Source organism: Oryzias melastigma, linkage group LG10 (assembly GCF_002922805.2).
Source record: "Oryzias melastigma strain HK-1 linkage group LG10, ASM292280v2, whole genome shotgun sequence".
Taxonomy (NCBI): Eukaryota; Metazoa; Chordata; class Actinopteri; order Beloniformes; family Adrianichthyidae; genus Oryzias; species Oryzias melastigma.
Window position 1 is genome coordinate 9,919,151 of NC_050521.1, and position 25,514 is coordinate 9,944,664.

The window sequence follows — 25,514 nt, forward strand, 5'->3', positions numbered from 1 at the left end:
ATCAATAAGAAGGGGCCCCAGAATTTTCTAGGAACTACAATTTCTTGATTGCGATTGGCTAAATGATGTCATAAGCTGTTGTAAACCTGCAGCTGCTTGACCTGTAGAGTTTTAAGGTCCAAACTAGAAGAACAAATTTGTTTCTATGATCAAAGCCACAGCGATGTGTACTTCTGAATAAGATGGCTATTTGTGTTGGTTTCCAATTCAATTGATTTGAATTTCAAAGTTTTCAGTGAACGTTTAATTGGGAATAATACAGGTAAACCCAGGTTTTTTTTATTTTCCAGACAGACCTTTTGTTCTTCAAAAATTCATAAATTAACAACAACTTTGGAAAAAAAGGGTTTTAAATTTATTTCTGTTTAAAAAAAATTAAATACTTGATTTGAATGTAATAGAGTGACTTAAAGAATTTCACCAAATTTGTCAAAAAGTTTGGAGAGCCCTGATGTAAAGAGTTGCGTTTAGGAAAGTCTCAATGAGCCGTCAAACTTGAGACCAAAATAGAGTTGCTTTTCAGGGCATTGTGGTTCCAGAGAAGAAAATGAAATCTTTGGGAGTAAAGAAGATGCTCATTGGTATTCCTGCTGCGTGGCCTCACTCCCGGTCTCCTTCCAGTGGCCGGCACCCAGTGTTTTTGCGGTTCTATATTCCAGACCCGAGTGTGCTTTCTGCTGATAATAAACAGCCCAACAAGCATCCCAGAGTTACAAAGCTGACTTACAGCCATTTTGCTCCATCTGTGTGCTTCAAAGCCTGAGAGTGAAACCTTTTCTTTTTCCTCTGTGTCACTTTGTTTTATAACCTCTGCTTTGCCTCCAGTGCTTATTGCCGTCAGGCCTGGAGTGAGAAACGACGTGGAACCTTTAGCCCAGCATCTATGAAGAATTAAACCAAAAATGACTGATTTTTGTCAGCTTCCGTCCATGGGAGGAGAGTGACTGACCGTGTTTTATGTGTTGCAGGTTACTTCCACAACAACTTGTATGAGAAAACAGCCGCTCCACATCCAGACACCCCCAACTCCTCCTCCCTGCCCTCCTTGGTGGCAGGGTGGATCCAGAAGGCTTGGCTTGATTCCAGCGAGGAGCCGATCCTGCAGCCACTTCCATCACGTCTTCACCTCTGGGTAACTGCAAACACAAATCTCCCATCTTTGGTGGATTTTGTAATAAAATTGTAATATTATGTAGTCCTAGCTTTAGGGAGAAGATTTAATTATCTGTTTGTGGGCTTTAAAAAATAAATAAATAAAATACGTTTTTACTTTAGAACTAAGAAAACATGAAGAATTTTAAAAGGTCACAAAACAGCCTTAATTTTTGTTCAAGAACGCAATGGTGAAATTTCAAAGATTTTTAGGAAGTGCTTCATAATAGTTAGGCTTGTTTGTTACTCCTGAATTTATTTAATAGAATGTTCCACAAAAAAAAAAAAAAAAAAATTGTAAATCACTCTTAGAGTTTAACAGAAGAATGAATACAGGAATCCTCTCTACGTGATGTTGTATTTTGGTTTAATGAATGTTTTAACATTGTCTCCAGGTGTTATTATTTGACTTTATAGTTTAGTTCAAACAAGTGACTCATTACGGTGTCTGATTGTGCAGTTTCTAAAAGGACAGATCCTTGAAGCACCACCAAATCACACATTTGATGCATCAAATAGAAAAACATCAAAGGAGAAATAGAACAGAGACATTCTTGGCGCTTTATTTCTGATACATTTGATCACAGTTATCCAAAACAGGAATTATCCAGATGAAAGAAAATAAGGTTTAACTTTAATTTTTTGCCAATTTCAGGCCAAGAGTGGCATATTCTAACTCTAAAGACCTACTCCAATCATCTTTTGATTTATTTGAAGGCATTCCCAGAGGTCTTTTAATTACGGTTATGCAGTTTTAAGCCAAAATCAGAATACCTGAGGTTTTCTAGGACATCATTTCTCCAGAGTAGCAGAGTTTCCCTCTGAGTTGTCGATGTGATAATTGGTGAGGAGCAACCCCGCCCCCATTCCCCCTTCCCCGCCACAGAGAGCTCTTTGTTTTCACGCCAGATTCCAGCTCAAACGAGAAAGCAAAGACGTGTATGGATCTATTTGTCTGCAAATGCATACATCAGAATGTAGCGGCGCAGGGATCTTGTATCCCACTCAGTGTCTCTACCTCACAAGCTGTGGAATAGATTAAAAACAAGTTTTGCAGTAATCTTTTTTAGTTGCCATTGTAAAGATGTGTACAGTGACTTGGCAGAGATTCTATGGCATGTTACCTCAACTGGACCATGGTGCAGAGGTAAAGTGGCAGAGCAGTAAACCTCTGATCAGAAGAACGCAGGTTTAGTTCCTGCCTTTCCTGCCCATGTTGAAGTGTTTTTGGGCAAGACACTGAACCTCACAGTGCTCCTGGTAGCATTTAGGCCTTCATGCTTCCATCTCTCTATGCTCTGGTCAGAACCAAGCTCTACCCTTTGGTACTGAATGTGATGCAAACCTTAAAGTACAGTACCCTGTTGTACCCTGCTACGAGTACCGTGGTGCTGTTTCTTATAAGACCACTGTGTGCAGGGGCTCACGAGAGGGTTTTTCCATAGATTTCCATGTTAAAACATCAAATTTAAACCCAAAATAAGAATATTTACCTCCTAATCTCAAAACCATTTTAATGTACATTGCTCCATTTCCTATACATGATTACACTGGGGTGTTTTTTTTTTCTTTCTCACATCGGTCATTTTTATTTTTTTAAAGCTCAGAATTGTGCATTTTGGTATTATGTTTTTTTGATTAGCTGGTGTTTGGATCTAGCAAAATGTCAAATTTGACTTTTCAGAATGTTGTTCAGGTGGATGGATTAGTGCTGTACGGACTTAAGCTTTATTTTTGTCAGAAACCAATGGGTTATTTTTCTATTGTTTGGGCAATAAAAACACAAAAAAACTAGCTGAAAACCAATTAGCTGAATAAATGTTTTTTAAAATTAGACTGGATTTTGTTTGATGTTCAATTTTAAGGTGTGCAAGAACAAGGTTAAGTTGGTTTCCTTGAGTGTACTGACAGAGAAGCTCAGAAGACACAGAAAGGTTAACTCGTTACAAAATTAAAATACTCAAACAAAATAATCCTCAAAAAAATTCTAAAATGTGCAGCCAGCCTGTGAAAAGAAAGTTGTTCCTCTTTTGTGGTCGATCCACCACTTGAGCTGCAGCTTTCTGAAGCAGTTGGAGATGAGAGATGTCAATAGTCACATGACCGACAGAAGTGGTACAACAGAAATAGCTTTCACAAAATAAAGTTAATACAGTGAACAGCGGTAAAAATGAGAAAAAAGAGAAAGTGTTTACATGCTCAGCAAAATTAGTTCCACTGAAAGTGGTTTATAAAAAGCTCCTTGCTTGTGTGGCAAATTTGTCTCAGCCTGAATAGGACCTTGTGCAACATACCCTACTAAATCAGTATTTTGGCACCCAATAATGGATCAATACCTATCAATACTAATCTGACTGCTGTTTTGTTTGGGAACTGTCGCATAACCACTACAAGCAATTTCAAGCAATCGGGCAATAATAGATAAAGTAGACATATAATACATCATAATCACAAGTAGATTGCTTGAAAGGGAGTGGGAGGAAGCGAACTTATATAATCCCACTGCAGCTCGACCATACCATTTTCTTCATCAACATCAAGACTTAATATCAAATATTTATACCCTACAATCATAGATTCGGGTTATTAAGGATCCTTAAGATCAGTGATGTAATTAAATTTCACACATCCACAGATATGTCATGTATATTAATCAGTACTAAAAATCTAAATATACTCAGACGATTATTATCAGGAAAAAAATCCTGCAAATCAATCACTACCAAAAATCCAAACATATTCAGACCACCATCACCAAAAAAATCCCCCGCACCAACCAGCACCAAAAATCCAAACCGTACCCAGATGTTTAATAATCATCTGAATATATTCCAGACTCCCAGCACCGATGAATGCAAATGACCTTCCCCGATGATAAGCTTATAGCGGTGATAGCTTATAGCCTCAAGTTGCAGGAGTGTTATTATCTTAGCATCCATGAAAAATAATGGAGTTAGCTTAGCATGGATCTCATCATACGTAACTCTGAGCTCCATCAAGTCGGCTTCTTGATTTTTCTTCGGTGCTATGTTCAGCTCTCCTTGTTCCAGAATTGCTACTTGCAGTAGCTTTGTGATTAAATTTGCTTGTCAACGACTTTGAAAAGACGAAGAGTTGAGGAGAGTTGGAGACACGCGTCTGCTCACTCATGAACCAGAAACTGTCACAAAACTCTGGTACCCTTACCAGACAGAACTGCCAGAAGGCCAAAAGGGGTGAACACATCCTTTTCCTCTCTTAAGACAGGCTCGTTAGCTTTGGAGTTGGTTGGCCTTTTTTTTGTTTTTTAACTTGTCCTGTCTAACAGCTGGGCAAACAGATAAGCAGATAACCTGATTGGTTAGAAGTGTTCATGAGAAAAAAAAAGTCTGACAGCGGTGCAGCCAGGACATAAACCTGTGAAAGAAGCTGACAGAACAATTAGAATGATCTAAAATATAGTTTGGACAAATATATATATATATATATATATATATATATTTTATATATAACTTACATATAGCCTTATTTAATTATTATTTTATTTTATTTTTTTGACATCTTGCAATTTTACAGAAAAATCTGCTTTTGTCCCAGAATTGTTCAGAGAGTGACTTTTTCTTTATGGTTGTCTTAAATGGTTTTCAGAGACCTCAACTCTTTCAGCTTCCACTTCAGTGCCAGAATGTTGTATCCAATCAAATGCACTTCTGAAAGGACATGCTTTAGTGTACTCCCTGCTTATGCACAATTACTGGGACATCATGTCATTTTTGTGACGGCTGCAATGACTTGATTGGGGTGCGTTTGACAGTTACGTCTACCTTCTTAAAGAAATTAGCCACAGTCTGTCTCTCATCTAGGTGTGTCTCACCCTCCAGAGCCAATTTAATCGCCGTCTCTGACTACCTTCAGGTAATATCCTCCCCCTGCCCTTATCTCTGACTCTGAAATTACAAAGCTTCAGCCAAGTCTTCACAGCAGAGCCCACAGAAGGAATTGAGGGAACAAGGGGGAGTTTAAGGTCATAAAAGGTGGCTGCTAGCTTGAAAAAAAAAGGCAGAAGGTTGCCTGTAGATACACAGTAAAGTTACAGCAATTCACAGCACGCAGCTCAACTTGGAGCCCAAGGCTGGCTGGGAAATTAGTGCTGCGCACTTTTTGCTCCATTATCTAGCTACTGTAGGCACAGAGGACTACCTTCATTCTTTTGCAGTTGCGGCCTATTAAAATTAAGTGTTTTTAAAAAGGATTAAAGAGAGTTTACTTAACTTTGTCAGCGCTAGAGATTTCTCTTTTTTTCCCCTACATTGGTTGTTACTGGTTGAAGTTTTTTTTTTTCACATTTCTTTTTACTAAAGGTTGTTTGCATCATGCACCTTATGTTTGTGCCCCAAAGTGTCAGTCAGTGAAATATGAGCTGACATCTTTTTTTGTGTAGTCTTTGCATGTTTCTGCACAGCTGTGCCACGGCAACAATGCACAGCCAAGTGTGCATGACAATGAGCTTATTTGGCTGCATTCACACAACTGTATTCCTATGATAATCAACCTCAGAGTAGCATGAAGTACAATTATGATCATGTTTCCCTGCAAAGCTTCGACATCCCAATTCCCCAATAGCTGTGCTGAATTCTGTTCATTACAATATATCCTCAGCTGGTTTGTGTTTTGTTTTTTTTGCTCTCTTTTAGTCGTTAGGTTCCTGGTAGGTTTGCGTCCTCGTGTGCTCTGACCCTCCCTGAGCAGGTGACATTATCAAACACACTGTCAAAGACCCAGCCCTCGCTCCTCTGGGAGCATCATGGCCCTTTTTGCATTGCTCTGTCTACCTTTTAACACCACCCCTTCACTGCTTTGTCACAGTTAGATCTTCTTTTCTCATCTGCCTTCCTCTTTCAGTGTCTTGTCCTCATCTCTTTCCTAAGGGCCTTTTTGTTGTGATGGGCCGGGGGCTGCTGTGATGTGTGTTGTCCCCCGGAGACTTGTGAGGCTGGCCTGAGGATGAGCAAATGTGACACTCCCCTATCATCTTCTCACTATTTTCACTAGTCTCCTTTCCCCTGTCACTTCTCACACTCCTCTTCACTCCCTTTATTTCCCATTTCACTTAGCATGTTTCTTCCCCCTCATTCTCTTTGCCTGTCACCTCTGAGGATGATGGGTGATGCGTAGTGAGTGGGGGTGGCGAAGAAACGCAGATACAGAATTAGCTTTGCCCTCCCTTCATGTGATGTATCTATGTTTTGTACGCCTTGTTTTGAATTGTCAATGGGTAGATTATATTAATGCCATTGCGGGAATTTGTGGGTGGTATAAAGGTGTGTTGTTTTTGTGCGCTGCAAACATTTTTCACATATCAGAAAACTGGATTTTATCGCTGTTGTTAACCAAAATGTTGCAGAAACTCCAGAGGAGTGGCAAGGGAGCACAAGCTTCCCTTTGCAACAGAGAATGACTTATTTCCATGCTCTGTAGTAAAATCCTCCAGAAGAAAGCACAGTCATATAATGTGTAAATGCAGCAATTAATCATCGTGAGGCATTAACCGCAGATACATTGCTGTTTCCCCATTCAAACATTGCCTTTGTGGGTTCAAAGAGAAAAACAACTGCCTTTCTTGAACAAAACAAAGCAATTTTCACAGAATATCACGTTCTGCCTCCAGATAGACCAGCCGCAGCACATTTCCATCACATTTCCAGCTGTGAGAGCAAACATCCAGCAGAAGATCCCAAGCTGTGAGAAGTACACATGAAGTAGTAATTATGGAAGAAAAAAAAACTATCAACCCAAGAGTCCACACATTCTCTGCTGGTGAATGTAAAACACAAGTGCTTCACGTGAAACTAGAGGAAGTGTTTTTTTTTTTTTTTAAGTAATGATTTTTCAGCTGCAGCCACACAGGAACAAGCTGATTTTTTTTAGAACCAAAACAACCAAATTGATCAGAAAATGTTAAAATGTTATCTTCTGTCAAGATTTTGTTTAATACAAATCTCTTCAAATTGCAGCTTTATTTACTTTAGGCTAACCTGGATCTCTCACTGCACTTTTAGTCAACTATGTGTGTGTTTCATGTTGCACAACCATAGTTCCCTTGCCTGGACATTTTTTATTAAGATGGAAAGAAATCAGTTACAAATTGTTTGCACATAATAGTTAAAAAAAACTAGGTTTATGTCTGAATGAGAGGTACAATTACATTTTACATAAAATAGATTGTAACATTTATTTAGCGGAACATACACTTTAACATAAACATTTACTTGAAATGTTTTTTTTTAGATTTCATTTGGACACTTTTTTTTAGCACAGAACAACAATATAGGTATGTTGATACATCTACAGTATTGAAGGAAATGTGTTACTTTAACCTTTTAAATAACACACTCTTTGACATACTGTGAGTATTCGACCGTTCTCTTGATCGACAGGAATCAGCTGATTCTGGTGCAGAAAAAAATGGATTTTCATATAGTCTTTTCATTGATAGGCGTCACATTCCAGGTGTAAAGTGTTGCTTTTTTTCTGCAACAGAATCCGTGGATTTACGTTGATTGTGTAAACCCTTCAGTTCTGTGCAGTCTTGCACATCAATGCAAATCTGCTTTTCTCCGCATCAGAATCCACTAGATTTATGTTAATTGAGTAAACAGTTGAAGAGTTACGGCAGTGGAAAGAATGCAAACATAAAGGTTTGGTTTAAAGAGAAACATGGAGGTTTTCACTAAATATGACAAAAAGTGGCATTCTGCCATTTTTTTGTTTCAAAAAATAAATGTCAATAAACTGGAGAAGTTGATGACAGAATAAGTAATAACTTTAAAATTCAGTGCATGTTAATTTTTTTTTTTTTTATCCTCACTAAAACAAATGCAGTGCTTCTAAAACAGGTGAGTGTGAACACATGAGACAATACTTGCACATGCACATTCATACATGGAAAGACGTAGAAAGCTTGACTACAGCTAAAGACTTTTAAAGAGTAAAATCAAGTCTGGCTCCTTGAAGGTAGAAAACAGAATAAAAGACGAGGACCTAAAAACCTTTTTCTGTTCCATGCTGCAATTATCTTTCAGAAACTTGGCTACAAGTTGTTAACTGCAAACCACAAGAAGCAGAGAGTCTGTTGGAGGAAAGGGCTGCAAGGGCTGCAAGCTAAGATCAAGGCAAGAAGAAGAGAAATCAGCCAGCTATCACTGCAACAGAGAAGTGCAAAATAAAGTTAAAAAAAAGGCCTCTCAGAAATAAACTGTCAACTTGGACTCAACAAGCTCTGAAGCACTAACCAGTCACTGCTCATGCTACCTGTATAGAAAGATACCCTCAAGAGGCAGAACTCAGGGAAATAAACAGGATATTCTGCTCAGACACATCCAGAGGTTGGAAGGCTAAGAAGAGAAAAGAACCACCTATGGTTGAGAATGAATAATTCTGAAATAGTATCCCACGGTACAAGTAACTGTTGAATGTTAGCTCATTCTCCCAGAACAGGAGCCATTACAGCATCAGTCATTGAATGCTGTCTCCACTGAAAAGATCAACCAAAAGATGCAGATCTGATCCGCTCAGTAAAGGAACTACATCTCTTTGAAGTCACCTATGAGTAAAAAATGTCATTTATCAATTTGACCTCCCATAGTCTAATTGATAATGTCATTCATGGATTCCTCAATTCATTATTTCTGTTATTTTTATGGAAAAAGAAAAGTGTTTTTAATGGCTAATGGCAACAACAGCTAAGAACACGCTTTAAATGAGCAAACTACTTAAAATAGTTGGAGTTCTTATTCTTAACACTTTAAATCTGACCTGAGCGACGTCTGCTCCACATCTACTGTTTGAGACAAAAACTAGGACAAAAATGTTATTTTTTAATGTGCATTCTCTAAGTTTTCACTCCCATAAAGTACTTTCTGGAATCCTATGTTTGTATTTATATACGTGACATTTTTCAAAAATGTCTTTGATTTTTTCTCTTCAGAAAATAATCTGATCTGGCTCACTCACTCTCAACATGAGGCCAAGTTAAAACTTTTCATTGTGATTCTATCCCAACTCCAGACTTCCAAATGCTGAGAAAGTTGTAGGTTTGTTAAACATGGATGTGATCTAACTGGTTAGACAGTGTTGATGATTAGAACATAAATGTATATAATCACATAAATATACACTTTTTGAGGCACACCTGTCCAATTGCTGTCCAAAAAATTCTAATCATCCAATCACATGGCGGCAACTCAATGCATTTAGACATGTTGACATGGTCAAGATGATCTACTGCAGATCAAACAGAGGATAACAATGGGGAAGTAAGAGGATTGAAATGATTTTGAACTTGGCATGGTTGTTGCTGCCAGACGGGCTGGTCTGAGTGTTTCAGAAACTGATGATCTACTGGGATTTTCACCCACAACCATCTCTAGGGTTTACAGAGAATGGTCCGAAAAGAGAAAATATCCAGTGAGGAGCAGTTCTGTGGGAAGAACTGCCTTGAGGCAGATGGACTACAGCAGCAGAAGATGACACTGGGTACCACTCCTGTCAGCTAAGAACAGGAAACTGAGGCCGTAATTCACACAGGATCACCAAAACTGGACAAAAAAAGATTTGAAAAATGTTGCCTGGTCTAATGAATCTGTGTTTTTCCTGCGACATTTCGATGGTGGGGTCAGAATTTGGCACAAGCTTCACACAAACATGTATTTAAAATGTAAAGAGCAAGAGTGACAAAGTCTTCAAGTTAGCAACACTGCACTGATCTGACTAAAAGTCAAAGAAGTCAAAGCTTGTTCAAATTTCATGGTCAGTTTGAAATGTACCTTAAAACGTATATTCTAAGATTAAGTTGAAAAAATATTGGTTCTAATACATGTTACGAAAGCTTAAAAACTCAGAAGAAAGCAGCGTTGATGGATGATGATAGATATGGCAATCCTAGTTGACAGCAACATCAAACTAACTGCCTGTAGAACCCGAGATATAGCCTCTAGGTGTTTACAATTTCTGTGAGTTTTGCGTGCATTGACCTTTAGGTGAACCGTCAGACACATCCGCTGCAAGGAAGATTGGCAACCATCTTGTCTGTTTGTCACATTTTAGAATAATCAATTAGAAATAGCTGGGAAGGGAATTATTGCGCACATACGATGATTTGATGTTCCTCTCTTAAAAAAAGCTAAAGGACCTGATGGAGTGTGAAGATCTGTAAAAGCTTTTAGCTGGATGTGCTTTCTGCTAATGTAACGGTTTGTATTTTGCATGTCGCCCTTGTTTCTGTGTACAGTGTGTCTGGTGTGAACCGAGAAAGTTAGCAGGATAGCGCTTGGCTAAAATTATGTCCACATCAGCAGGCAGCCATTGAGATAACATTAACAGGAGCTGACATTCTCTTCGTTGGAGACAGATGCTTGCTCCAGTTCCCTCTGAATATTAGCCTCTCCTCTGTACTCGATCCAAATTACACTTCATCTCAGCACAAAGACTCTTGCCTCCCACTCACATTGCCTCACTGCACCAAGAGCCACTCTGTGGGTAATTTTAAAGCTGATATACCTATTTCAAGGCAGTGTGATCAGGAAAGCGTAAGTTATGGTAAAAGCAAGTTTTATGCTGAATTCAGACTCATTAGCTTTAAGCACACTCTCTCTTTTTGGTAACAAGTGAATGACAGGTCTTTAGATTGATCTAATGTGGATTCTGTAGAGATCTAAAGAGGAAGAACATCTTCTTGAAGGTGCAACATTTGAAGTAATTTTCCTAAATGCTCAAGACATTGAAAGAAAATGAAATAGTATTGAGGTTAAAATGAATTGTCACATTTTATCTTATTCGTGTCAGTTTTCTCACAGATAAGTGAGACATTCTGCAGAAAAACATGTATGAAAGGAGGCTTACTGTAAATGGTTTAATTCTGTGCAAGTTCAAATATAATCAGAGGGATTCGTGTAAAAGTACAGAACACCAGGCCGCATTGTAGGTTAGTGAATAAGTAACTTGAATAGAAATGGTCATCATTTATACATGGGCAGGATGTTACACAGATGTCACCAAGGGCCATAGTGAGGAAATGTGATTATCATTTATGCATAAGTACCATTATTGTGTAAGAACAGGGCTAAAGAAGCCCTTGTTCTAAAGCACATAAAGCAAGAGCATTTGTTCTGCTGCTCCAAAATACCTCAGCCAGCAAGGATGTTCATGGTAAATGTAAAGTTTTGACTTGAACAACTGAACCTACATCTGCAGAAACTGATTTTGCAGATCGAGACATTAAATGAAAACCCCTTCTGTTTTATGTGGGAAATATGGCGATGAACATCCAAGTGAAAAGAATCAAGGTGATGCTGTTGTGAAGCTGTAAATAAAGAGGAAGTTTGGGTGGAAAAATTGACCAACAAAGCATGGCAGATTGTGGGAGACCAGTGTCTGCTTTGTCTTCTGTTTGGCTTTGGGCCCGGTAAGAGCTAAATAGTTTTGGAGCAAAAGAAACACACAACGGCTGCAGTGTGTTCAAAGGGGCAACTGTCTCTGTCAAACTTTAAGTAATTGCTTTACTGCCATTTCTGTCACACGTCTGCGTGTCCTAAGAGCAGCTCAACAAAATAAATGGCAAAATTACTTCAGTTCACGGCAGGTTCTTCCACACATAGAACCTTTTTTATGACAAGTGTGCTTTAGAAGGACTTTCACAGCTTTAGTTCAAGTTCTCCCGAAAAGGTGGCTCGTGATTTTATTAATTCACTGCTTGAAAAGGTTCTCTGCTCTTGTTTATGTTTTCCACCCACCACAGATGTTGGAAATGAAATGTCAAACACTTATTAATCTGAACTCCCTGATGAAGGCACTCAGCTTTTTTTTTTTTTTTAGCTTTAATGCAGCTTTTTTAGCTCAGTCTGACGCCTAGTTCAAATGTAAATGCCCCCACTAGAAGGATTAACTAAAAAAGAGTACTCGAACCAAAATTTAATTTTAATTTGACACAACATGACTATCGGTTTTGTTGAATTTTTTTGTTTTTTTATATATATTTGCATTTTTATTTTTAGAGCAGATGGGTCTGGATGTTAGCAAAAGTGCATTGTTCCTGATTTGTAATCATGGGGTCTCTGATGTTTTTTTGGGCTGCATTGTCTTCCACAAAGAAAAGTAAAACTGGCTTGGAGACATTTTTAACAGTTACTAGAGTTATATTACAACACACACAAAAGAAGAATTATGATCCACACCACTTAGAAGTACATTTAGGGATTTAAAAGAAGCACAAAGCTGGTTCATTGCACTGATAATCTGAGACCTCAATACTTTTTTTTAATTATTTTTTTAACACATATATTTGTTGAACTAAATTGCATAAACATTTTTAAAGTTTAATGTTGGTAGCTTTTATGCACTTATGTATTCTGTCTTTTAAAAGAAGTTCAGACATATAAACTGCATCACTCTTCACCGGGAAGATCTTTTATTTTGGCGGGCTTGTAAAATCTCATAAAACATTTCAATGGCTTTTTAAACAGTTTGGACCTTGAAGCCACAATTGAATATACTGGTAAAACCTGTAGCTGATCAATTATCACATCACATACTTTTGGCTTTAATGCCACAGAGAATGTCATCATGCAAGTGAGTGGATGTGACTGAGAAGTAGCTTAGTTTTGCATGTTTGTGATGCCGTCACTCTGATGTGCTGTGATCCATTAGAGAAGTGACAGAACAAGGGCTCGGATGGTGAGCTCATCGATTATTGTGTACCCAGTTGTTACATATGCGGCGAGCAGATTCTCAGGAAATGTTGGGTTGCGTGATCGTGTTTGTACATTCTGCTGCGTGTCAGTCGTTGCTTAGAATGCTGTTGGCATTTTCACAACTGTAATTGTCAGGGTGATGAACATATGGTGTTCCAGTGCTGTACACGAATCCCAATTCAGTCACTGAATTGAGCTTAATTAAATGGTAATTAATCCTTGCTTTTAGCACTGGAGACAAGCGGGAAGAGTGCTCCTCAAAAGTCAGCTTGCTTGTTACTTAGCAGGACCTCTGATAGGGCGGGCATCAGAGATAAGACTAAAAAAGGGTCAAATAACTGTAAGAACTGACGAAGTTTTAACTCTAAAGGCATGTCCATGAAATGTCCATGAAATGTGAAGCAACTTATATATTTTTGCTGCTCCTGTCGTTAATTTTGATTCTGTAAACCCAAGACATAAATCAGAAAAAACAATATCAGTGATGTAGACACCCATGCCATTCAGTCACAGAGGCTGTGATGTAAAGATCCAGTTGACACATGAATGGATGTTTTGTATCCTGAAGGGTTGAAACCGGCAAAGCATGGCAGAAGCTTTATTTGTTTGTTTAGCAAACATTACAGTCAAATGCGGACTGACATTTTTTCACAATGCCTCAGTTTGCTGTCAATACTGGCCAAGTCCCAATCTCACAGCAGGCTTTAACACAAAGGAAAAATACACAGTTACAGAACATATTCCCCAAAATGAGGTTTACAGCATTTTTGTTTGTTTTGCTTCAGTTGTGTTGCATTGTGTCAAAAATATCAATATTTAACAAAAATATTCTTGTCAAATATTTTTTATTGTTGTGTTTTAATGTGTGTGTTGTGGCAAAATGTCATTTTTAATGGTGAACCTTTAATTTCCTAACCATTAATTAAACAAATAGGTTTTCTGGTCTATATATAAGTCAAAAGAATAAAGATTTGTATTCAAATTACATTAAAGTTTAATTAAAATAATTTAGACCTATGAGATAAAAATGTTTTAGAGGTTTTGGAGGATTAAAAACATATTTTTATTAGTAAAAAGATAAATACTATAGCATTATTAAAGACTGATTTTTATAAAAATGTTTGCATGTTAGAAATAGCTTTTCAACCAGTTTTTTGTTCAATCTTCTCTGTCTGATAGAGTGCACTAAAAGGACTTTGATTTGGAAACTGTCTGTCTAATAAACAACCTTGCAGCTATGCAACATAAAAAAGGTTTAATTAGATTTTTTTTTCCTGAAGTGATGGGCTACAACGCTTTAACCCATCACTGCCTAATGTGACTTATCGCTGTTATCACTCTCAAGTTGGGCTTCAGGTCTGAATGGTTTAGCAGGCGCTGACAGTGGTTGTGTCTCTTAAAAATAATGGTGTTAGCCAAGAGCATGCTGGAGTTGACAGGCACGTGCTGATGTGTGCCACCCGACACTCTAGCTCTAATGAACGCAATGTGGTGATTTGCTTATGAAGAGGGTGCTGGTCAATCGTCCAGTCCACAGCTGAGCAGAGCTTAACTATAGGTTGCCGTGTCGTGGTGGGGTCGATGAGCAGGCGGCCCGGGTGCCTGTGATTGAGAGCTTTGTCACAGCGTCTCCAGTCAGCGCCTCTGACAGACTCCTTCGGGGGTATGAATAATGTACACAGTGGCTCTGAGTGATGGGTGGTGTAATAATGCCAGGCAGAGTGGCGTGACCAGAAAACCTAATGATGGCAAACATCTTAACAGCCTGTGAGCCCACACAAACTACTACCAAGTTGAGATGAATGTCTTTCATTCCTGCTGCTGAGCATCACCTGTGAAATGCTGGTAAAATGAAAGTGTTTGCCTTCTTTTACAAAAATAAATGTTTTAGGAGGGTTTTTTTTTAATGTGCATTGAATCGTATGGTGTTCAGAGAGATGAAAACAAAAATAAACCTAAAGTGGTATCAGCTGGGGCAAAAAGCTTTGGCCTCTTGTGTGCACACTGTAACTATTTGGAAATCATTATTTCCAAATGTACTAAAATATTTCATTTTTACCAATATTTTTTTTGCTGATGATGTCTCTAATCTTAATTAATCTGACAATCCTCAGGATTGTTGTACATCCCTATATTCCCATCCCTATATTAAAAAAAAATACTCTCATATCAGTTTACATATATTTATGACATTCCTATGAAAAGCAGACAACTCAATTAATTGGAATAAATTGATTTTACTATTGTTAAACAGTAATGCTGAGCAAACACTCTCAATACCTGTCAAATCAGGCAAGATCAAAAATCTAGGGGTTCATTTCTCCCTCAAACTATCAGAACTGGTGCAGATAAACCACAACACATTTCCTAGAATGCCTTTGTTTACACTCTGTCCCGCTATATTACAGCGCCTCACAACCTCAAGCTAACATTAGTGGAGCGACAAAAAAGTCAAGCAATTTTGGAGGCGTCCAGCTGTACAGTTTTGACCCAGATGCCAGCTTGACGAGGAGAACAAAGCCATATATGGATCTATTTGTGTGCAAATGGATGGATCAGACTTTGAGTGGAGCGAGGAGACTTTGGCCCAACTGTTTCAGTTGCTGCGTCACAACTTTGATCTTTTATCTGATCCACATCGATTTGAATAAAGAAATGCTCATAAAAACAGTTTTAATCTTAAATTCTTTTATATATGTCCTCCATCATGAGAAAAATGGTACAGGAACAATTTAAAAACCACCTCCTCAAATGGGTTTCATTCTACTTGTTTTTCCCAGACCAGAGCCGAGTGCATACACGCCTGCACACTTGGTCTGGACTAACAGGAGAAACAACCTCGGGTCTGTTTTAACCAAACCAAGCAAAACAGGAGTAAATAAACCCTAGAACCCATCATGAGGTGCTGTCCACAGCTAGGTGTGTGTGCACAGCTTGAAGACAAAGTCATGCTGTGATTTTGGGAGAGGTTCAGAGAAAGTTGCTTTCCTCAGAACACTGAGCTTACAACACCAATTGTGCCAACAAACTATGGCATGCGTTTCAAGTGTTTCCACCTCCATTCTATCTCACTCTCTTCCTTGCTCTGTCTTAGAAATACATTTTCTAAGTGAGTCATTTTCCTGAAAATGTTCTGCATCTTGAGAGAGCTCTCATCCTCCAAGGGGACAGCCCTCGATGATAACTGCTAAACTCTCTCCCACTCACATGTTTTTCTTTGATCAAGTTTTTCCCTTTTTTGTTTCTCTCTCTCTTTTGGCTTTGTTCATCTGAACCATTTGTCATAAACAGATAATTTTCCATTGGTGTGTTTTACCAGCGAATTAAAATTTGAATTAGATATTAATAAAGTGGTTTGGGAAGTGTTGAGGCGTTCTCCTGAACACCTCCCAGAGTTGGTTGATAAGGAAAAACAGGTCAATTTAACCCGTTTAATAAAGGATTAGTTCAATGTTGTACAGAGCTCTGGGTGGTGACATCAGTGCAGCAACCACACCATGTGTTCAAACTCAGGGGTTTATATACAGAACTGGGTGTTCCCTGGTCACCCAACACACAAAGAAATCCCTGGTCATACAACTGGTCACACAACCACCCTCCCTGTCCCCAGGTCAGAGGCAGATTGCACAAAGTCGTTGTGTGGTCATGCTTATGTATTCTGTCTGACTGGTCTCCTTATCTGTTTCTCCTTTAGGTCTATCTGGTGTAATCTTCCAGTAAAGCTCTCAGTATTCTTCCAGTAGAATTCCTAGTAATCTTACAGTGAAATTCCGTCCCTCTGTCTCTGCAACAAGGCTTGGTCACATCCAGCTTTTCTGGTGCAGTTCTGCAGCCCCACTATTAACCAAGATTATGCTTCCCAACAAACCCTAACAAATAAGTAATTTTTTCACCTTCTTAATGTTAAAAAACAGATTTAATTCCTTGAGAAGTCTCAACAGATTAAACTGTGTTGACACTGAACGCAGTTCGTACATCAGTGGCGTCCACGTTCACTGTTCACTGTCACTGTACGGATGGGATCAAAAGATCCAGAGTGCATTTTGAGCATCAGATACTGTGCGGGACTCTAGCAGCAGTGCATTTCAGGCATTGTGGTTCTTTCAGAGTTCAAATATTTGAATTTTGGCAAAGACGACGTGCCTCATCAACCAATAAGGGACTCTTTGGCCTGTGATCTGTTGATGATGTAATCAGTGGGTGATGGTTCTCCTGAACTTTATGATATTTTCCTTATTTGCATCGGAGTAATGCTGGAAAGCAAGTCATCAAACTGAAGAGACGGAAGTACCGCTGAAAGCGCCATTGTTCAGTTCCTGCAGTTGATGAGGAGGAGAGTCTCTGAACGTTCTTCGAGCATGCATCGAAAAAGAGGCGTCCAATGCAAATTTGAATTGTAGTTGGTGTGAGTGCAGCGTTACAGAAGTAACATGAGTAACTTTCAGCAGTTTAAAACAAGCAAAAATGCCAAATACTTGCAGTCAATTGGTCAGACAGCTTTTTATTTTACTTCTATTCTCCCAGACAAAAAACATTGCTGTTTTGCCCATTTTAATGCACATTTAAAACTGGATTGTAATAATCAGTTTTAAATAACAACACCCAGTAAACACCCAAATTAAGTAATAAATTTAATTGTTGCATGCACAGTAACTAGATTTCTTTCGTGATAATAGAGGACATTCTTTAGCAGGACAGGCTTGACTCCAGCTCAAAAGTAAAAAGAAATTCTCCTATACGATTTAAAAGATTGTAAATGATTTATTAGTTTCTGAACCTTTGTTCACACTCGTCTCTCTCTTGCTTTTCTGTGTCCTGTACCTGTCTCCCACAGGCCGGAACACACATTCTCATACCCCCAGTCTTTCTTCAACTCGCTCTTCCTGATGGCTGCATAAAAGCTTGGTGTACCACCAAGGACAAAATCCACATCTGCAGAAAGGCCTCTGCTTCGATTCTTCAGAGAGACTTGCTTTGATAGGGCTTTGCTATTTTTGTGCTCCACAAATACCTTCCATGTCCCGTTTTCTTGCTTTTGAAAATCCGCCCCATTTAATCCGGTTACTCTCCCTGCAGGAGGAAAATAGTGCATCTTTTTCTTTTTGTCGCTCAATATTTATTTCATCAAATGATATATAGTTCTCGACCTGAAAACAGATGTTAATGACATCCGAGTGGTAATATTTTCATTCTCTATCACAGCTTTAATGATGGTGTTGTTTGCTCAGCGAGGTACCTCAGGGTGGTCTTTCAGCACGTTTTATGAGTCTGTTTAGACACTTGATTAAAGACTTGCTTTGTTGTGGGACTACTGAAGTGTGAAAACTACATAGTGAGCTTTAACTCTTCCCTCTGTCAAACCTGGCTTTAGTCTGTGTGTGGTGTTTCAACTGTAGATAAGACGTGAAGCTAATAAATGATAAAAGATTGCAATCTTTTATGTATTCGTTTATTCATTATTGATTATCTCCATTAGACAATTTAGGAAATCTCAGAAGGAGCACAGCATTAGAAATAAGATTTGTTCCTTTAATCTACAAACCATCAACATATCCTGTAATTGTTGCTATAAATGCTCACACTACAACCTCAACATAACTTATACCAGTATATTTTTATAGAAAATGGATTCGGCGGTGCTCCAAAAAATATGACCACTGTATATGCAGCACTACAAACATCTCAAGAAATGTTTGTAGTGCTGCATATTACATAAACCTCTGGAGAGGACGAATAAGAGACTACCTGCGTGGATGTCAGGTCCCACGTGAGATCTCCGCATAGCTTTAAGTAAGGATCAGAGCATAATAATTTCATGAGATCTTGTCAGTGTCAGCTTCAATGGATTGTGTGTGTGTTTTGATGTCAGGGTGAGTTGGCACTAAGAGGGCAAGGTATGCTGCTCAGAGGTTAACAGCAAATGTATACAGACATTTTGACAGTTGATTTGGTCTTCACTGCCAGCCCGGAGATCAGCGGTGTCACCTTTGAGTTAAAGACTGGTGGGAGTTTTCGATGTGAGCTGGCACCCTGCTGCGGCTCGGGCCATCTGTGCAGAGCTGTGCATACTTAACCTGAACCCAGACAGCACATGCGTGTCTGGCTAATGCTGTTGAACCCTGTTTAGCTTTCAAGATGATGACTATTGAGACAACAAGCAGCATTATGTGTTGCCACAAACCTCTTTTCACCATTTTTGCTGATCAAGCGTTCTCTTCTGCTGCCTTGACACAACCTTTGGGAAAATTTTAAGAGAACGAGAGCTCGGGAAATGCATAGAACAGCAGCAACGGCGAGAAATTCATCATCATTTTCACTCATGGTTTCTCAAATCAAGCTGACGTGAAATAGGACAGAAAGGTCAAGCGCAGCCACGATGCCCTATCTGTGATCACTCTCATTATTTATGAACAAACCACACTGACTGTGCCTGATTCTATTTGATCCATGAAGGTCAGCAGGGATGGGTCTGGACGAAAGACCAGTTTGGAATAGCAGGTTTGCTCACTGTAAGTTTGATCGTATTTCATTTTTTTGATCGTTTAATGATTGGTGTGTCATGGTGACATTGAAAGTTGTCCTTGGCATTCAACCTTTTCCCCCAAGAAAACTGTAATCTTCAGACTCAGCCATTCTTTGGAATCATTTGGTGGTTTATCCCCTAAATCCAACCAGTAACTCTACCACTCTGGGTCACAGAGCTCAAAAGACACTGTTAATGACCAAAGATGCAAGAGATGCAGGTGGTAGTGAAGGTTCTCCAGAGCACAACAGTCAGGGCCTGTCGAGAACAACATGAGAGAAATGTGGAGGAGAAGAGCAAACTGCGCTAAAGAGTAAACATTCAAGGTAAAAATGTGATACATAGGACATCAGTCATCCTTTATAACCATTATTAGTTCCATGCCAGGCCTTATCTCATCTAGAAGCTGCAAAATTGCAATGCTGCATATACTTTAATAATGTTTGTTTCTGGAATATTTACATGTGTTGAAAAATTAACCAGTTTTGTTGCGTCTCTGCCTCTTCTTCCAACAACAGCTGAAGCATCTGCACAAACGTGTACACAGAGAACTACTGCTTGTCTTTCTGCATAAAATGGACAAACACCACGGTGTGGCTGCAAAACTCATTTTTAACCTCTTTATTTAAAGTTGCTATGCTTGACAACTGCACTTTGTTGCATTTTAGTGAACCTTGTTATTTTCTTTTAAAGTTGACAACAAAATTGCTTACTGTCAAGGAGAGGACATTTAAACTGACATGTGACCATTTCATCCTCGGCTTAAGAACTGTCTTACGGCTTCACAAACAGGCGTGTTTGTTATGCTAGCTTGTGACAGAATGAAATTTGCTTTTAGGTTGATTTACAGAAGATGTTGTTTGTCATGTTCACAGTGGTCTTACATGCCTGAATTTCGGTATTTTTTGGCTAGTAATGGGCATGAAGCCCCTCCTCAAGCTCCTGTTCTTTATGAGCTTCCTGTTTTGTGGGTCAGCCTCACTTTCATTCACCCCTGGCCTGTGTGGGAGGTGGGTGTCGGATATCTAAAAGTAGTTCACAGTGATTATCAGTTACAATTGTGGCTTCCATCCATGTTTGTTTAATGAAATGTCCTCACGCTGGGCTTTAAACACATTTTGATTACTATGTTTTTGCATAGGAACTAGTGGAATTTTGCTTATGTGTTTTTCTTCTCGTGTTATCCTTGTGAAGGAGCTGGAACAGGCAGCTGAATTTTTGCCTTTTACTCATTAAAACATGCCAGGATCTGCAGAATAGTAAAAAAAAATGCTGTCACCATGCCTCTTTTCCACAAAAAAGTGTACACCAGTCATACCTGCTCATTTTTTGTAAGGGTTGGGTTCAGTTAAATCATAGACAGCCAAAATAGGAACAGTAATATGGATAAAACTGGCTTCTCAACAGCCCTAAAATAACAAATATTGTCCTTACGTTTTTATCTCTGAAAATTAAAAAAATGTAACCAAAGCATTATTTAAAACCTTATCCCAGAATTGACTAACAAAGATATTTTTTGACTTGAATTAGCAGAAGTTAAAGATAGTTTTAGTTTGTACTCATTTGAGTTTCTCTCCTTTTGCTTTAATCTTTTCTCAGATTAAAAGCACGCTCATCTTTGTATTTGTTGCATAAAAGTGAAAACACGATAATCAAACCATGCATAACAGCCTGCAGGGACATTTTTATCCACTTACTTTTGCTGAAATTCAAAAGAAGGGCAGTTACGCCCAAGCAATAGCACAAAACCATTGCACAAAAGCAGCAACTCAGGTTGAAAATTCTACAAATGCAACAAAATGTTTGAGAAGGATTCAAAAGGCAGAAAATCAGCTGGATGGATCTGTTGTGTCTGTTTAATGAGTATAAAACCTCTGACTTCTTACCTTAAAAAAAACGAAACGTTCCTGATGAATGTGTGAACCTCCAAGGACCCCTGCAGCATTACTCTTTAAATCAGGCACACCATAAAGGGAAAAGTTGACATCTTTTACATTTCTTCTGCTCTCGCCAGCCCCAAAGAGACTGATGGCTCTGTTGTTATGCGGTTTGTTCAGCCGTGGCATTTCATAGACACATTAGTTATGTCATTTTGTTGTCCACTTTTGGCTTGCCACCACACATTTTTTTTTCATTTGTGGTCAAAAATATTTTCTTCTGAAAAATTGCTCAAATTTGGACAGTTTTTTTTAAAGATTGAGGTTAAGTCATTCCACATTTGAAACCGTTCTGTCTGTAGAAAAGCAAAAACACCAGTGATGAATGGTTCTTTGTTTTAGGCAAAAAAGAAACAAAAATCCAAATTTTATTAAGATTTAAAGCAGGGGTAGGCAAACTATGGCCAGGGGGCCATACGTGCCGCCGAACTGGAATAAAGGATTTTGTTTATCTTCATTAATGTTTCATTTTCCCTGTAGTTCACGTGTCTCCCCACAGATGGCGCACTAGAAATAAATTCATCTTCTGGATTATTCTGCATTCATGTGGTGTTTGAAGATTTGCTGTTTGTCTGATATTTATGTGTGATTTCCAAGTCGTATTCTCTGATCCCAACACTATATGAATGCAGCTTTTCCCTGAGTTTGAGTTTTTCCTTGAGGGACATCAACCCATTGGGGAAAATGACACTAAAATGAGAACAAAAACAACGGTATTGAAATAAAAATTCCCCAAATTTCTGTTTTAAAGTAATTTTCTATCAATATTAAGGAATGTTTTCGTCCAGATCCTGTTATTTCTTTTTTTTTCTATAAGGTAAATTACCAAAACACGCATAAATCTGCTCCTGGTCCCGCCCTTTTGTCAAGTTCTAGTAACATTTGTGGCCCATGAGTCAGAGAGTTTGCCCATCCCTAATTTAAATGTTTTGTATTTTCTCAAATTGCTCTTTAATGAGCTATGGTTGGGCAGAGGTGAGTACAGTCTTTAGAGATTGAGTGTTGAGCTGAATGTTACTTGGAAAGTCACTACTTGTGCTGAACGTTACTCCTAAAATACTGAAACAATCCAAGTAAAAATATCAAATACTATTTCATTTTTCATTTGACTGGATTCAATGAATATGTATTTCTTTAGTTTTAAAACTAATTTTTGCTTGGTAAATAAAATAATTAGGCTATTAAAACTGAAGAAAAGTAAAATTGTTTTTTTAAATGTTTTTTTTTTACATTAAATTTTTTTTTACATTAAAAATGCCTGTTAAATGGATCCTAAGTATCAATGCTGGAATATCTAAGGGATTTTTTAAAAATACAAATGTTTCTATAGCCCGTCCTAAGGTCTCACATGACACGTGTACGGCCTATTTTGGTTTTTAATGACTCAATGGAGCAGATTTAGAAAGGTATCTACAAATCTGACAATTGCACACGTAACAACAAAAATGGTTATCTCTTGTAATCTTGTCAAGTCATAGCTCTACTAATAGCAACCAAATTAATTTTCCTTTGAAGAGCGTAAGACAGCTCTTTCACCTATTGGCTCCACCAATAAATGCCACACCATCGATGGAGCATCCTTTCCACTTAGACTCTGTAATTTAGCTGAAGACTGGCACAAATCTTTATAGATTGTGGCAGCACTTTTTACCATTTGTAGTATTGGAGATCTATGATTGCTGAAGTTCAAGCTACACTATTCAAACATGTAGTTGTAGAGTTAGATAAGCTAATTCTTGTTTAGTAGTTCTGTCCATCCTGGGAGAGGATCCTTCATTTGGACTTCCCTGAGGTTTCTTTTTTTTTGCCCAGAATTATTTTTTCTTTTGTAGATTTCCTCACAGAGAAAGAGGAGGATTTTAGTTTAGCAATCAGCTATTTATATTTAATGAATGATTTTATGTTTTTGGACAATTACCGGAGTGAAGCCTGTTGAGACAATCGTGTTGTAATGTTGGGATTTATAAATAAAATTGAATTGGATTTAAAATATTACTCAAGTTTGATATCTGATGGGAAATTAAAGATGGTTCAAGAGTTATAATCCAAAACTGGTGCATTTCTGAGTATGACTCTTTCTCCCTGAATATCCATAAATTGACCTAATTTTAAATTTGGCACATTTCTTCCTGGAGCTTGATGAGATCCCCTGTTGTCCAGAGTCCTTGAACTGCCATGGGTCAATCAGACCTCTGAGGGTGAAAATGTGAGGTTCTGGCACCAGCAGGGATAGTCGCCTTAAGCAGTTTGTTGAAGTGCACAAAATGGAGTGTTTGGAAATGGTCTGACGATAGTTTCTTGGATTGATCAAGATGCTGCAGAAGTGAGTTCCTGGCTGCAAAAGACAGCACAGTCATCTATCGAATGTGGACCTGGCAGCAGTGATAGAACTGATGCTGTGAGGGAAACGGTTGTTTTACTATTACTCTTATATTTTACAGAGGACAGTTTGGTGAAAAAAAAGCTAATTAAATAGCTGGATTTATCACGTAATTGCTTCTTATATCAGAGGGCCTTTTACCAGGCTTAACATACAGCTGGTTTACTTTTGCCTTTGACTTTTATATAGTCTGGCTGATCTTATCTATGAGCTTTCATAATTGTACAAACCTGCATGTCCACTTAGCTCTTTAGGTCTGTATTTACTGGTTGTCCTCTTCACACATATTAAAACATGAGGTGATTGAGCGCTTGAAGTGATGGATCACAAACTATGGAACACTGCTCTGTCACCATGCTTGGTTAACTCAATTTAGGCTGTTAAAACACATCTAAAGCATTCAGGAAGGAGCTACTAGTAGAATTTAATTTTGGCAAAAATTTACTATTTATCCTTTTTCTTAATGTTTTTGTATTTCATCCGTGAAAAGGGATAAGTACTTAAACTTTGCTTGCTTTGCTTTGGTTGCAACTGTGTTTGTAAGAACAAGGACTGTATGAAGCTACACCATCACACACATTCAGCTCATGGTGTTCACACTGGTAAAGCAGTGAGGGGCTTCTTCTTTTTCTACAGTTTAGTACAGCATATCTGACACTACCGTTGGAGGAGGCTTGGTGAAAAATGTTGATGTGAAGCAAATCTTGTAAATCTTGCTCCAAGCTTTTTCTTTCACAGCTCTATTACCATATACAAAAACTATTTAGTTCCAGAAGGGCACAACAGGATTAAATTAAATTGTTAATCTCTTCCCCATGATCAATTTTTAAAAGGTTGGCACTTCTGTAAATTAAAATCCAAACCGGTCAAAGTTCAAAACTCCAAAAACTAAATCTTAAGAAAGTAAAAAATCCCCAGTTTCCAAGAAAACACGTCTTATTTTCTGTCTTGTGACAAAAACATCTTATTAACAAAGTTTTTTATTAGAAAAGATCTTAGCAAAAACATGCCTTGGTGACTACAATTTTTTTCTTAAACTAAGAATTCTTCTTGGAAATGTTTTGCTTATTGTCAGTATTATTTTGCTCGTGTAAAGATAATCTTACAAAGAGGTAAGATTTTTTTGTTTTACTTATTTCAACAGGGACTGTTTTGTAGTGAACTGGATTTAGCTTTTAACTAGGGTCAGAAAAAAAAAAATCAATCACAAACCTGGAAAATTAATCACAATCATTTTTTTTAACTGCAGTATTTGACAGTAATCACAACAGTAATCAAAATAATTGCAATATGAAATCACGCACAAAATTGCACATTTAGAACTTTTGTTTTGAACTTTTTGGAACGCAGGGCCTAAGACTCAGTTTTTGTCTACTTTTGACTTTCCTTCTGTATTTTCAATTTAAAAGACTATATGCTTGCTCATTTGGTATCATTTTAATCAGCACAACCACACCTAAATGACACTACCTTTATTTTGTTATTTTTCCATGTTGTATTCACACATTAGACATAAGTTCATGTAAAAACTGAAAATTCTGTCTGGAAAAATGGGATTCATTTTACTGTGAAAACCCTAAAAAGGTTTAACAAACTGTTTATACAACATAAAATGAAAAAAATTGCTGTAATTTCACAAGAATAAAATTAGTCAGCAAACTAATCAACATGTTTTTGAATGAAAATCCAAAAATCCAGGCAAAATGTATATTCAACCCCCCCATCGGGGGTCAGTCTGCCAACTGACCCCAACATATCCCCTTCCTCATACAAACATGCAATAGGGAGAAGGGGAG

The 25,514-nt window shown here is 38.1% G+C and overlaps 1 protein-coding gene across 4 annotated transcripts in view; it reads left to right on the forward strand.

The window, feature by feature from the left end:
* The window catches only part of drp2 (dystrophin related protein 2), a 209,083-nt gene that overhangs the window by 86,206 nt on the left and 97,363 nt on the right, over positions 1 to 25,514 (forward strand). For 3 of the 4 annotated variants that reach the window (XM_024283360.2, XM_024283358.2, XM_024283359.2), the window contains exon 2: positions 969 to 1,132. The gene's annotated coding sequence lies outside the window, so the exon portion shown is untranslated. Of the gene's footprint in view, positions 1 to 356; positions 1,133 to 25,514 lie in introns of those variants that run through there. The other variant, XM_036213998.1, reaches the window with a different exon arrangement.